General features: G+C 42.3%; 1 pseudogene; it reads left to right on the forward strand.

The window, feature by feature from the left end:
• Positions 1 to 418: 418 nt before the first annotated feature.
• Positions 419 to 9,548, forward strand: LOC135507223 (mitochondrial import inner membrane translocase subunit TIM44-like; annotated as a pseudogene).
• The last annotated feature ends 5,947 nt before the right edge of the window (positions 9,549 to 15,495 follow it).

The raw sequence follows: 15,495 nt of genomic DNA on the forward strand, positions 1-15,495 counted from the left end.
AGGTAGATATGTACAGGGGTAGGGTGACTAGGCATCAGGATGTATGATAAACAGAGTAGCTGCAGCATATATGATGATTCATTGCCAATTGGATTCCTCTATCCTACTTTCTCCTTGTTCGACTATCTCTATAGCGGAGGGTTGTCCCTAGTTTACCACGGCCACAGTCGAAATTATGGCTAAACCCTGCCCAGTTCTACAATTTATCTTATTGAAATCTGATGTTAACCCTAACCTTAACCACACTGCTAACATTTTGGCTAACCCGAACCTTAAACTAAGACCAAACATATATATTTTTTGTTTTCATAAATGTGTATGATACAACCAATTCTGACTTTGTGGTTTTGGTAAACTAGTGAAAACCTCAGCGGAGTTACACGTGGTCACGTCACGTGTGCCATCATTCAAGATCAAGATGGCAGCCTCCGTGTGTCGGTGCTATGAGGTGAGATTATGCACATTCGTTTCACATTTCTCCCCCTGCTGAAGGGTGGATGTTGACGAAATTGTTTTAGGGCTCTATATTTAACGTTTAAGAGGAACACTCATTTTACGTTATTTCGTGAAAACGTTATATCATCTGAAGACAGTTATGAATATATGAATGGGCCAGTCGGTGTTCGTTCGTGAACATATGCTAGCTAGTGAGATCGCTAAACATGTCAAGCATTCTCCATAGCCTATTAATATTGTACATAACTGGTCAGTTCGTCTGCTTGTCGGAAATAATTCGTACATCAAACACGGCTGTAAATAATAGCTCACCATAGCCAGGACAGTTAGAGCATGTTTTGTAATAGCTTTAATTGTAATGTTTTTATTTTTTTATTTAACCTTTATTTAACCAAGTCAGTTAAGAACAAATTATTATTTACAATGACGGCCTAAATTTCCCCGGCCAAACCCAGACGATGCTCGACCAATTGCTGAAAATCTCCCCGAAGTCAGAACCCCACCTTTCTAATTGACTTAATTTTGTGGCTAGACTTTACAAAATACTAGTCGAATAAGACATTGGAGAGGACGAATTTTGGCAAAGATAAATATTTATAGACGAATACAAATCAGTAGCGGATTTAGGTACGGGCGGCATCTTGGCCGCATCTTGGGGCTGAAGGGGTGGTTCGCCCCATACAAGCTAGAACCGCCACATACACTTGAAACAAGTAGCCAAACCGAAAACTACAAAAATGCTTTGTGCTACTATACTAAATGAAATGTAGGCTAAACTGACAACGGAGTGAAGAGCAGAAATCACATCTATCAAGTAAGTCAGTATGAATGTCCTGTCATAGCGTCAGTAGAAATGTCTTGTCATAGCGTCAGTAGAAATGTCTTGTCATAGCGTCAGTAGAAATGTCTTGTCATAGCGTCAGTAGGAATCAAATCAAATTTATTTATATAGCCCTTCGTACATCAGCTGATATCTCAAAGTGCTGTACAGAAACCCAGCCTAAAACCCCAAACAGCAAGCAATGCAGGTGTAGAAGCACGGTGGTTAGGAAAAACTTCCTAGAAAGGCCAAAACCGAGGAAGAAACCTAGAGAGGAACCAGGCTATGTGGGGTGGCCAGTCCTCTTCTGGCTGTGCCGGGTAGAGATTATAACAGAACATGGCCAAGATGTTCAAATGTTCATAAATGACCAGCATGGTCGAATAATAATAAGGCAGAACAGTTGAAACTGGAGCAGCAGCACGGCCAGGTGGACTGGGGACAGCAAGGAGTCATCATGTCAGGTAGTCCTGGGGCATGGTCCTAGGGCTCAGGTCCTCCGAGAGAGAGAAAGAAAGAGAATTAGAGAGAGCATATGTGGGGTGGCCAGTCCTCTTCCAGCTGTGCCGGGTGGAGATTGTAAACAGAACATGGCCAAGATGTTCAAATGTTCATAAATGACCAGCATGGTCAAATAATAATAAGGCAGAACAGTTGAAACTGGAGCAGCAGCACGGCCAGGTGGACTGGGGACAGCAAGGAGTCATCATGTCAGGTAGTCCTGGGGCATGGTCCTAGGGCTCAGGTCCTCCGAGAGAGAGAAGGAGAGAATTAGAGAATGCACACTTAGATTCACACAGGACACCGAATTGGACAGGAGAAGTACTCCAGATATAACAAACTGACCCCAGCCCCCCGACACATAAACTACTGCAGCATAAATACTGGAGGCTGAGACAGGAGGGGTCAGGAGACACTGTGGCCCCATCCGAGGACACCCCCGGACAGGGCCAAACAGGAAGGATATAACCCCACCCACTTTGCCAAAGCACAGCCCCCACACCACTAGAGGGATATCTTCAACCACCAACTTACAATCCTGAGACAAAGCTGAGTATAGCCCACAAAGATCTCCGCCATGGCACAACCCAAGGGGGGGCGCCAACCCAGACAGGATGACCACATCAGTGAATCAACCCACTCAGGTGACACACCCCTTCCAGGGACGGCATGAGAGAGCCCCAGTAAGCCAGTGACTCAGCCCCTGTAATAGGGTTAGAGGCAGAGAATCCCAGTGGAAAGAGGGGAACCGGCCAGGCAGAGACAGCAAGGGCGGTTCGTTGCTCCAGAGCCTTTCCGTTCACCTTCCCACTCCTGGGCCAGACTACACTCAATCATATGACCCACTGAAGAGATGAGTCTTCAGTAAAGACTTAAAGATTGAGACCGAGTTTGCGTCTCTGACATGGGTAGGCACACCGTTCCATAAAAATGGAGCTCAATAGGAGAAAGCCCTGCCTCCAGCTGTTTGCTTAGAAATTCTAGGGACAATTAGGAGGCCTGCGTCTTGTGACCGTAGCGTATGTGTAGGTATGTACGGCAGGACCAAATCAGAGAGATAGGTAGGAGCAAGCCCATGTAATGCTTTGTAGGTTAGCAGTAAAACCTTGAAATCAGCCCTTGCTTTGACAGGAAGCCAGTGTAGGGAGGCTAGCACTGGAGTAATATGATCACATTTTGTGGTTCTAGTCACTAAATAAACTTCAGTTAGTGCTAAATACGGCTGCTAGAAAGCAGCCGTATTTAGCACTAACTGAAGTTTATTTAGTGCTTTTCCGGGTAGCCGGAAAGTAGAGCATTGCAGTAGTCTAACCTAGAAGTGACAAAAGCATGGATTCATTTTTCTGCATCATTTTTGGACAGAAAGTTTCTGATTTTTGCAATGTTACGTAGGTGGAAAAAAGCTGTCCTTGAAATGGTCTTGATATGTTCTTCAAAAGAGAGATCAGGGTCCAGAGTAACGCCGAGGTCCTTCACAGTTTTATTTGAGACGACTGTACAACCATTAAGATTAATTGTCAGATTCAACAGAAGATCTCTTTTTCTTGGGACCTAGAACAAGCATCTCTGTCTTGTCATAGGGTCAATAGGGATATTTTGTTATAGCCTACATCAGGGATTATTTTTTGGAAATCAGACTTGGTCTCAATTTGCTGTTGAGAAGTATAATTTATTTTAGGTTGCTAAATTAGTTTTGCAGTCAGCTATCTAAACTTATGGTCGAATTGCCCAGGGGCCCCACTGATTTTGGTAGTCAGTCTCACTCAAATATAATATTTAAGAAAAGATGCAAACATTTCTCTCCACCCTACGGCAAAATGTGTACAATTGCTACAAACTTTATTTTAAAGGTGCAACATTTTCTCTACACCTCATGGCAAAATGTGTAGAAATGCTCGAAATTAGCTCTAACATGTAGAAATGTTCTCTCTGCTGTCAAGAGCGGGGCCACTAATGTTTTGCTCGCAAGGGGGTGTGTATGGATGTGGGTATGCAGCTCCGCTGGGTACGCAGATCCCGGCTCCTCATGATGAGTTCAGATTTTTTGTGGTCCCCATCAAAGTTGCCCATCCCTGGCCTATGTTGTTGTTCTCTTTAGCTGGTCGGAAGACGTCTTCTGCTCCTGTCATCACGTGCTGTCGTCTCCTCATTCAATAGAAGAGATGCCTACAGGATATGTGGGTCTCTGGCTGTCCCTGTGCAGGTAAAGACCAAAGCGGTATCACCATTGGCCTTCAAATAATGATCGATCTGGAGGTAGCTAACTAGCGTTAGCTAACACACAAACTCTTAACATTGTATCTGTCATTCACTCATAATTGTGCCCTCTTTCTCCCAGGTGCGGTATGCGTCAGAACGACCTAGTCGTAAAGGCTTTTTCGGGGAGTTTGTGGAGAACCTGAGGCAGGAGTTTGGTAAGGACAAGGAGATGAAGGAGAACATCAAGAAGTTCAGAGAGGAGGCCAAGAGGCTAGAGGAGTCGGATGCCCTGCAACAGGCTCGGAGGAAATTTGTAAGCTTAAATTTTTATTTTGGAATGTATTGTCTCTTTAAGGCAAATGGTACCAACCTTGGTTGTGCAGACTTTTTTTTTCGCCAGCCCATCACTAATCTTCAACTATCGAAGGTCTTGACAATAAGTTCAAAAGGTTGTGTCAGTGCTGGGCTGAAACAAAAGCCTGCGCACAATGTTGCTGTCCAGGACCGGGGTTGGTGACAACTGGATAAGCATTTTTAACCTGTGTTACACACACATACTTGTGATCAAGGACACTTATCAAGCTCATTTCTTTATTTCCTCCAGAAAACCATTGAGTCTGAAACCGTTAAGACCTCTGAGGTGTTCAAGAAGACCTTTGGAACTCTGTCTGAAACTGTGAAGGAGGTGAGTCATTTTCACACTTACATATGATTTCTAGAAGAAAAGTTATTGACATCAGAAGTTAGTATTAGGCCAAAGTGCAAGTGTTTCAAGTCCTTTATATCTTATCAATGGGGTTTATCTATATTTGTATATTCCTTAATATAATTGCATGTGTTTACAGTTTATCAGTTGAACTTCTATCTTAGTGCCAACCCAGAAATACAATTATAAAGTACTGTTTATAGTAGCGTGCTACACAGGCTAATGTGATTTTCCATTATCCGTTAGTTAGAGGATAGGTACTGTTTGGCTTAGCACAGATATTTTACGACCAACTTTAACTTGGCGATACTATCTTCGTTCTCGATTCGGCCGAACACCTGTCTTCTAAAATGTCCGTGTCCAAGTTGCAGGTGGTTCATTTTGAATTTAGAAAATACTCCGTTATTAAAATATATTTTTTTTGCTCCATGAAGTAACCAAAAATGTTTACCCCGTCATCTTGCCTGTTTCAAATCTTCTCTCATTGATCGAGACAGGTGAGTGTCTTCGTGACTTGCGTCACTTTGGGGTGAACCCACCAGTCTCAATCGATGAGAAAAGATTTGAAATGGACATTGTTGGATTGCTTTGGCGCATTTTTCTAAATTCAAAACGAACCACCTGCAACTGGACACAGACATTTTATAAGATACATGTTTGACCAAATCGAGAACAAAGATAGTATTGGCCAGTTAAGGTTGGTCGAAAATTTGCGGTGCTACAGTAAAACAGCACTGTCCTGTAACAATTAATGGAGAGACAAATTAGCCCATTACAAACCTGTAGTTATGTTTTAAAGTAGCTCACCACAACTCTTTCTGAAGTCTTTCTCACATCCATGATAACGCCTGAACTCTGAAGTCATTCTGTCTATGTCTGTCTGTTTGTCCAGGGCCTTGAGGAGGTGACCCGTACAGACCTGGGGAAGAAAATCAAGGAGGGGGTGGAGGAGGCAGCCAAGACTGCCAGGCACTCGGTTGAGTCTGTGTCCAAGGGGGGAGATAAGCTGGGAGTGACCAGCGCCTTCAGGGCCATCTTACAGGTCAGAGACTGACATTTAAACAAGCAACCCACCTCTCCATCGAAGGCCATGTGTTAACGCTTTATTCTTTTTAGTTCTTGGTCTGCTTTTAACCCAGCTCCTGCTTAAGAATTGGCTTGGTTACATGGTTATTACTGATCATTATGTAGAAGGTGTTACCAGTTGTTTTGGTTAAATACCAGCTGTTGAGGGACATTGAAGCATCAACTCAAGGCTGAAAATGGTGTAAAATGTCATGGATTCTATGGCATCATTTAACTGACCTCATCTGTTACCCTCTGTGTGTACAGGGGATGGAGTCAGTGAAGAGAGAGATTGATGTGGTGGACGCTGGTACTTACAGGGCTCCTTCTCAACTCAGGAAGACGAGGGAATTCTCCTCCAAGGGAGGGGAGATCGACAACCGAGTGTTTGAGGCCAATGAGTATGTCCCTTGTTCATAGCCATGACATACTTATAACAGATAAGTTTTCCCATTCACTGACAATGCTATGGGTGTCCATTCAGCCATGCTTGAAATTATTAGGAAATACAACTTATTGATGTAACCAGTCTGTTGATTTATAGAGAGGACATGGGTGTTGTGCTGCACAAGGATTCTAAGTGGTACACACAGTGGAAGGACTTTAAAGACAACAACATGGTTTTCAACAGTAAGATAATGTTATTGTATTTCATCAGATATAGTTACATGAATGATGTAATCATAGGTCACATTTTATGGTTGAGTGCACTTCACTGGCCTGTCAGCAGGTGGCACTATATTCGTTGGCAAGGTATACCTCAATGTCAAGCCTATCAGAAATGGGATTTTTCCTGATAAAGAAACATTTTCTGTGACATTGTATCTTATTCGATTATCTGTGGATGGTCCCAGAGTCTTGGAAGTCTTTGGGATAATTTTAGTTCAGTATTTCTTCTGTTGCTTCTCCTCTCTCAGGGTTCTTTGAGATGAAAATGAAGTATGACGAGAGTGACAACGCCCTTGTCAGAGCATCTCGAGCCTTGACCGACAGAGTCACCGATCTACTAGGTAAACAACCTCTCCTTATTAAAAAAATCTGTCTGTTGAATAATCATATCAGTCAGGGGTTTAGTGGGTGCATTCAATAGTTTCTCTGTTATATTGTCTGTTATGTCAGTGGCCACTAGGTGACTACCCTCTTTTCTTTCGTAAGTTCTGATAGATGGCAGGACTACATACGTTTCCACTATTTTGCCATTAAATCTTTGTTTATTTGGTTGGCAGGTGGTCTCTTCTCTTCTCTACCACAGAGGTGCTGACGGAGATCTTAAAGGCAGATCCCAGCTTCGACAAGGACTCCTTTCTCAAACAGTGTGAGAAGGACATCATCCCCAACATCCTAGAGGTAAGGGGCCCGAACACTTTAACACTTTTTAAGCATTTTTGTAGATCAATGTTTTGCTATTTTCAATTGTAATAATACATGAGTACTTTTGAGATGCGTAACACTAGTGCAATCTATAGGCCACTAGAGTTGAATAGATGTTTCAAACATATAGATATTGCATGCTAAATATCTATGTAAATTAACTACATTTACATGCATCCAGAGCGACTTACATTTCATACTTTTATTTTCTCTCCGTACTAATGTCCTTGAACCCACCTTTGTCCGCAGGCTATGATCCGCGGGGAGCTCGAGATGCTGAAAGACTGGTGCTATGAAGCCGTGAGTACTTTCATACAGACAGCATGCTTTCTTTTCCTTTCACCCTTTCCACTTGTATTGATGTCTGAATAAAAGGGTTTACTTTGTGTTCTTCCGTTTGAGATATTTTGTGTTCGTTTTTCTTAGCAGGCCACGTACTTTTCAAATGAAAGGAACCTCTCAAGTTCTTGTTCCAAATAGAATTCTTCCTTCAGATGTTTTTATTTTACCTTTATTTAACTAGGCAAGTCAGTTAAGAACAAATTCTTATTTTCAATGACGGCCGAGGAACAGTGGGCCCTGGGTCTACTGCCTTGTTCAGGGCAGAACGACAGATTTTTACCTTGTCAGCTTGGGGATTCGATCTTGCAACCTTTCGGTCACTAGTCCAACACTTTAACCACTAGGCTACGCTGTGTGGTTGATGTCTTGTGAATGTGTTTTAACCCTCCTCTCTCTCCGTCCTCAGACATACAGTCAGCTGGCCCACCCTATCCAGCAGGCCAGGGCCCTGGGTCTAATGTTCCAGTCCAAGGTCCTAGATATTGACAACGTAGATGTAAGGACATGACTGTGTTGCTCAGGCCCAACCGGGCAATGTCCTGTACAAGTCACCAACGTTTTGGAAGCATGCTGATTTTAGTCCTTTTTATATCTTTGTTATATAATTTCTGTTCTCTCCTCTCTCATTTATTCATTCAGTTACTCTTTCATCTCTGTCTCTCAGTTGGCGATGGGGAAGCTCATGGATCAAGGCCCCGTGTTGATCAAGGCCCCTTCCAGGCCCAGGTGGTCATGGTGATTCGTAGTCCCAAGGGAGACCTGGTGGAAGGAGATCCGGTGAGTTGCCTCCTAAAAGGGTTCTCTCTATCCTGGCAGATTTTGTCTGGGTCACTTTGCCCCTAAACCTGTGTCTCTCCTGCCTATGATGGTATCTTTTGTTCTACTTCCCTAACCCTGTTCCTAACTCTGTTTCTTCTGTCCCGTTCTTCTAACCGTTGCCCTTTTTCCTCGACTGCTGGTGATAAGTCTTGTTGCTCCCACCTTTCCTTCACTCCTAACCCTGTTTTCTCTCTCTCCCCTCTACCCAGGAGAAGGTGTTGAGGATGATGAACGTGTGGGCTCTGTGTCGGGACCAGGAGGAGCTCAACCCCGACGCGGCCTGGAGACTACTGGACATGTCTGCCTCCAGCACCGCGCAGGCTCTTTGAGAGATGAGGGACCCGACAAAGGGACGGTCTCGGGACACACACACACATCCAGGATCTACACACACAAGCCAGTGTATACTGCAACATCACACATATCCAGGAGCCACACTGTATGTCAAGAGGACGTGGCGGCATGTCACTTTCCAGATCCGTACTAGAGTGGTGTGTTTGTGGTTAGTCCTCATGGCGCAGATGGGATCTTCCACTGGTGTGTGTGTGTGTGGTCTTAGGAACGAAATAGAGTGTGTACGGACACGAAGTGAAAGGACAGTTTGTTTTCAGTTGTGCACCGGAGCCTCCCACTCTTTCTATTCTGGTTAGGGCAAGTTTGCTTTCTGTGAAGGTTTGCTTTCTGTAGTATACAGCTTTGTACGAGATCTTCAGTTTCTTGGCTATTTCTTGCATGGAATAGCTTTCATTTCTCAGAACAAGAATAGACTGACGAGTTTCAGAAGAAAGTTCTTTGTTTCTGGCCATTTTGAGCCTGTAATCGAACCCACAAATGCGGATGTTCCAGATACTCAGATATGGATTAATGTTGTGAGGCCAGTTTTATTGCTTCTTTAATTAGCACAACAGTTTTCAGCTGTGCTAACATAATTGCAAACTTGTTTTCTAATGATCAATTAGCCTTTTAAAATTATAAACTTGGATTAGCTAACACAATGTGCCATTGGAACACAGGAGTGATGGTTGCTGATAATGGGCGTCTTACGCTAATGTAGATATTCCATAAAAAAATCAGCAATTTTCGAGTTACAATAGTCATTTACAACATTAACAATGTCTACACTATTTCTGACCAATTTGATGTTTTAATGGACAAAAAATTTGCTTTTCTTTCAAAAACAAGGACATTTTGTTCGAATGTTTTATGCTTTTTACGGGAAAACAAACTGAAGATAAATAGGATATCTATATATGTTTAAAGATCCATCGTGTCACGTGTCCAAATACTCATGGCAATTCAGACTAACTGTTGAATATGTCAAACTGCTTCATTGCAAGCTAGGGTGGGACCACAGTCAGGCTTGTCTTAAGGCCGCTACTTTTTCAGCTGAATCTCATAGACATGGCACTGTTGTTCTCAGTACTTTCAGATGTACTTATATGGTACTGTATGAGAGACTGCCTGCAACGGGTATGTATATGGCTGTTTTTAGATTTTAAAAAAATTACACGTTTATTTTTTGTCTTTATTACACGGTTTTCACATCAGGAAACTGGAATACTGGTAACTGAAAGGGTTATTTTTGTTAACCATAACTCAATAACAGAAAATAATATTTCAGGGAGTGTTGTCGCTAACTGATTTGAGTGTTTCATTCAGAGTTGGTTCGAGCATGGGGAAATGTGATATCTCATGACAAAGGGCAATATCATATTTCAGCCGTCTATATAGATAACATGTAAATCTAGTGCTCTGAGATGGACTATTCATCAAAACAAGGACCATCAACATCATCCATTAATATTGATTAATGTTGTGAGCTCTAGATTAAAGGATATAAACCAGGAGTTTTTATGGAAATGTTTAACTTGGACCATGAATGTGTTGACAGAAGGGTGAGTTTCTAACAGAAGAATATTCAGAAAATATTCAGACCCCTAGACGTTTTCCACATTTTGTTACGTTACAGCCTTATTCTAAAATGGATTAAATAAATACAAATCCTCAGCAACCTACACACTACTCCATAATGACAAAGCGAAAACAGGTTTTTAGAAATGTTTGCACATTTATTAAAAATTAAAAACAGAAATACCTTATTTACACATACATACAGTATTTACACTCTTCGCTATGAGACTCAATTGAGAGCAGGTGCATCCTGTTTCCTTTGATCATCCTTGATGTTTCTACAACTTGATTGGAGTCCACCTGTGGTAAATTCAATTGATTGGACAACAATTTGGGAAGGCACAGTTGACAGTGCATGTCAAAGCAAAAACTAATCCATGAGGTCAAAGGAATTGTCCGTAGAGCGCCGAGACAGGATTGTGTCAAGGCACAGATCTGGGGAAGGGTACCAAAACATTTCTGCAGCATTGAAGGTCCCCAAGAACACAGTGGCCTCCAATCGGAGGAGAAGGGCCTTGGTCAGAGAGGTGACCAAGAACCCGATAGTCACTCTGATAGAACTCCAGAGTTCCTCTGTGGAGATGGGAGAACCTTCCAGAAGGGCAACCATCTCTGCAGCACTCCACCAATCAGGCCTTTATGGTAGAGTGGCCAGACGGAAGCCACTCCTCAGTTAAAGGCAAATGACAGCCCACTTGGAGTTTGCCAAAAGGCACCTAAAGACTCAGACCATGAGAAACAAGATTATCTGTTCTGATGAAACCAAGATTGAACTGTTTGGCTTGAATGCCAAGTGTCACGTATGGAGGAAACCTGGCACCATCCCTACAGCGAAGCTTGCCATGGTGATGGCAGAATCATGCCGTGGGAATGTTTTTCAGCGGCAGGGACTGGGAGAATAGTCAGTGACGGAGCAAAGTACAGAGATCCTTGATGAAAACCTGCTCCAGAGCTCTCAGGACCTCAGACTGGGTGCGAAGGTTCACCTTCCAACAGGAAAACAACTATAAGGACACAGCCAATACAATGCAGGAGTGGCTTCGGGACAAGTCTCTGAATGTCCTAGGGTGGCCCTGCCAGAGCCCAGACTTGAAAAACCTAAACTTTTTGCTTTGTCATTATGGGCGATTGTGTGTAGATTGCTGGGGGGGACAATTTAATACATTTTAGAATAAGGCTGTAACAAAATGAGGGGAAAGGCCAAGGGTCTGAATTCTTTCCAAATGCACTGTGACTATCGATTTAACCTTGTTTTTTGGGGGGTGTTTGTGGTTGACAGATAAGGTCCATTTGAATGTAGAAGTTGCCCCTCTAGAATTAGATTTCCCCTATGCCCAAACCTATATGTAATAATTAGACGTGTAAAACGATATCTGACCCTAAAACGGGTTGGGGCAACTCAAAGCTCACTGGAAGTTGAAGAAAGTGATCGGCTCTTGAAGTGGCAGAAACCTCATACTCTACAGTATATCTAAGAACAGGGTTCTTTTGTGAAAAATTACCCTGTTCACGCTGGGCTGAATCCTAACTTGAGATACATTATTTGCCACCATTGAGCACGAGTATGTTGATTGGAGATTTGTGGAACTCTCAGGTTATGATTCCATCCTAAGAGAGTCTCACTTTTGTTTACATCTATTTGCGTCGACCAAAGGAAATATCTATGTATTGTATCACTTTATTTTTTTGCCTTGAGAAAAGAATGCTGTATGATACTGAGGCTTTGTTCATGTTTTTCATTGTCTGTCATTCGCCAGCATTAGTCTTTAGTGGTATAATAACCAGCGGCGACCCGTCATTCAGGGCAGGTTTTATTTTGGCATTAAGACGTATCACATATCAGTTTGCAAACAATGTAAAAAATATATATCATAAGGTTAATAAAGCTGCATACACACATGGCCTCTTTTTTTTTTTTTCTTGACTAAGGCAGCTCCAAAATGCAGGTGTTTCAGCCTAGCTCAATGCTTTCTGTGATGGAGGGGCAGCCAGCAGAAAATAGGAGCATTGCGCCGTGATTGGCTCAGTGTTCTGTCATTCATGGGGACAGTACGTCATCGGCAAGTTTAAGTCCTTATTAAGGGTAGACATCCAAAATTTCAGCCCTTTGGGTCCTGCCACAGAGTTACTACAAGTGCCCTTCCAAGAAGGCTCAAGGTCGTTGTTCACAGATAAAATTACATCGAATCACGTTATATCTATAGTAGCTTTGATTGGACTGATCATGTCAACATCTTGCTTTCATAGTCTTAGCTAGCATTCATAATGAATCAAGTTGATTAATCTAGTGGAAAATCATTTTTAATCCTTGTCATATGAAGAGAAATTAAAGATAAAATGAATCTGTGCTCATTGGACATAAAGATTACACAAGTTGAGATGAGTTGTTTGGAAGGAATCAGCGGCTAACTACAAGCATTGCAAAGCAACCACAAACGTTAGCCTGCTATTCAATGGAGTGGTGGTGGGGGTTTTTTTTCCTTTGAGTTCCCATCATAACTCCAAAGAATGCCAGACTTTGATGACAAAATGTGCCCACAAAGGACTGCCGCACCACCGGGTGAGTCCAAAAATGTCTTGTATGCTGCTGCATAAATTATGTAATATGCAAGGGAGATAAGTGTAAGGATGCTAAGAAAGTAATAGTATGTGTATGTTGTGTAGTAACCTGTTAGTAGGCCATGTGCCTCACCCTAATAATTTGGTCTATTTTCACCAATGCGGTATTGTAAACACCTCATTCGTGGCCAGTGTGTGCTTGTTTGCAAACTTTTTTTGTACAGCTTTTGTACAGCTACAGATGGTAGTGGTGGCGCTTGGCTTGCACGTGCAAATTCAGCACACACAACATTCTATAATAGAATTGTGTTATTTGACGCATCAAATAGTGTTATGTAACTTGTATCTTTTTTGGCACGCAAAGACCCAAACGGTGTTCAAGGTGCCTCACCCTAATAATTAGGTCTATTTTCACCTCTTAATTTCACCTACTGTTCTAACTTGGTGGTGCACATGTAGCCTATAATCTGTTTTAGATAAATGTAATCATAGAATATTGTAAGAGCTTTCATTGTCTGTTTATATGCCCCCTTTATTTATCCTACGGTTATGACTTGTTGTACAGGGAGAACACTGTAAGAACAGCCCTTGTTCGGAATTATGTTGCTGTACATTTCAAAAGTGCTGAACAAATAGTTATATTGACTACGTCTGTCATCGTTTGCTCATTGTCTTAATCGGAATTACGGATTGCCTCTTACACGCTTGTTGTCCCTTTATGCCATAGTTTGTACATCTCAATTGTCAGTAGAAACCACATTTGTTTAAGCAAGTCAGCCATATCAGCTATGTTTTTTTAAAGGCAGTAAATGAGGCTGAAAGAACTTACGGGTGTAGCAGTGGTAAGGTGTTGGAACTTCTGTTAGGATAGCTTTATGTAGGCCCTAGCAGTTTGTGGGCACCGTTTGTTGCTGTTGTAGTGCAATTAATGTGTTGTGTAGTGGCTTTGCTAGCATGCATCACACTTTTTTTTTTTTGCCCCACCAAGATTTGCATGCTAAAATCGGCACTGATAATAACTACATATAATTTTAATGTAGCACGTGTAAGCACATCGTTTTTGTTTTTCATCTGTAAAATTGACACACATTGTTTGGATTTGGCCATTGAGGCTGATAAATAAGCTATGGATTTGCCAATATAGGCTGATAAAGTTTCAAACAACACACACAGGGCCAATAACAGGGGAGCCTATGCCACTGCTGTCTCCTGTGATAAATGGCTCAGGCCATCAGTGCTACTCCTCTGTCCTCCTTTCTCCTCTACTCTTTTCTCTTACTGATCTCTCTTAGAATTGTTCATGCAACTTTAGTTGTGATAAAAAAAACGTTTGTTTCGATTTTTTTAATACATTCTAAGGCTGCATGATGAAGTAACATGAAAAGCATGAGCTCTGCTTTGTTATTTGCGCAGGCTGCACACACTTCGTGAGTCTCTCATTCACAATTTGACAAGAACTTGATAATGCCTCAAATTTAATAATAATGCCTTGATTTCCCAGCGGCATCCCCTTTGTGTGGCCGTAATGCCCCTAAAAGAATCCATGCCTTTTGCGGCCAGTGGTCATTGTGCCCTTAGGCTGAATATGATCATTATAATTCTCTTCTCCTGGCTGCATGCTCCGAAGCACCTCTCACTTACATGGCTCTCTCAGATAGTTCAATTCTTATCAGCCAATGCCCATCACCTGATTGGGTCTTTCTCACAGGCTACAAGTGAAGACCGACACATCGGGTACGCAACTGCGCGTCCTTATCCAATTCCCGAGGTGCATATTGGAAGAACTGTCCACATTTACTTTTCGTGCAGCCAACAAGATGAGTAGACCTAACGAACAGCAAAAGCACTAGCCTATCAACTTTTGTACTGTGGGGGATAGTATATAGTCATAGGCTGCCAATGTCAATCTACTATCCCCCATAGTATAAAAGCTGACCCATTCTGTGCGAGATATTAAATATCCAAACAAGGTCTGGGAAAGTTGTGGGATGTGATATATCCCAAATGAATACAACCACTAGCATCCAAAAAACTTGTTTAAGCAATGAGGCTGACACAACAGATCGGAACATTTATCTTAAAATGTTGCTGGCATGAAGAACATGTATTTGCTTTCCCCTCAATGCTTAGATCCAATCAGATAATACCGGGTCATTTCTGGTGTTTCTCCAAGCTTGTTTTGAAGTGACTGATGTGTTTTCCACTTGTCTGAAGTAGAAGATGTCCACTTGGCTTGACTCCAGCTTGAGCACAGGTAGTGGTAACCTGGAAAAAGTCTGAATTGCAGTGCAGCTCAGACTTGCAGTACTTGACGCTGTAGGTGTGTGCTAACAACAACAAAGCCATCGTTGCTAACCTCGGAATGAAGCATCCGTAGTAATTCAGTAACCCCAGGTAAGAACTGACTTTTCATTCCCGTGCATCTGCAAGTAAGCTTGGCAGAAGTCGATTTTGCTGAACTTTTGACCTCCAGCTAAGCCCATGAAAAAGATTGTCGATGTGTTGTAGCGGATACTGTTCAGTGGTCAACACTGAGACTCCACATATCCTGATTCCACCGTCCTTCTTAAGGACTGGTACGATGGGTGTTGCCCATTCACTCATGTTCTTTCTTAGAGTGTCCAAGTCATCCTTGACCTTTGGTCTGATAGCATAAGTTACGGGTCGTGCTTTCAGAAACTTTGGTTTGCTGTTTGGCTTAGTGCCTAGCTTCACTGTAATGTCTTTCATACTACCCAACTCTCCA

The sequence above is a fragment of the Oncorhynchus masou genome, chromosome 3 (assembly GCF_036934945.1).
Source record: "Oncorhynchus masou masou isolate Uvic2021 chromosome 3, UVic_Omas_1.1, whole genome shotgun sequence".
Lineage (NCBI taxonomy): Eukaryota > Metazoa > Chordata > Actinopteri > Salmoniformes > Salmonidae > Oncorhynchus > Oncorhynchus masou.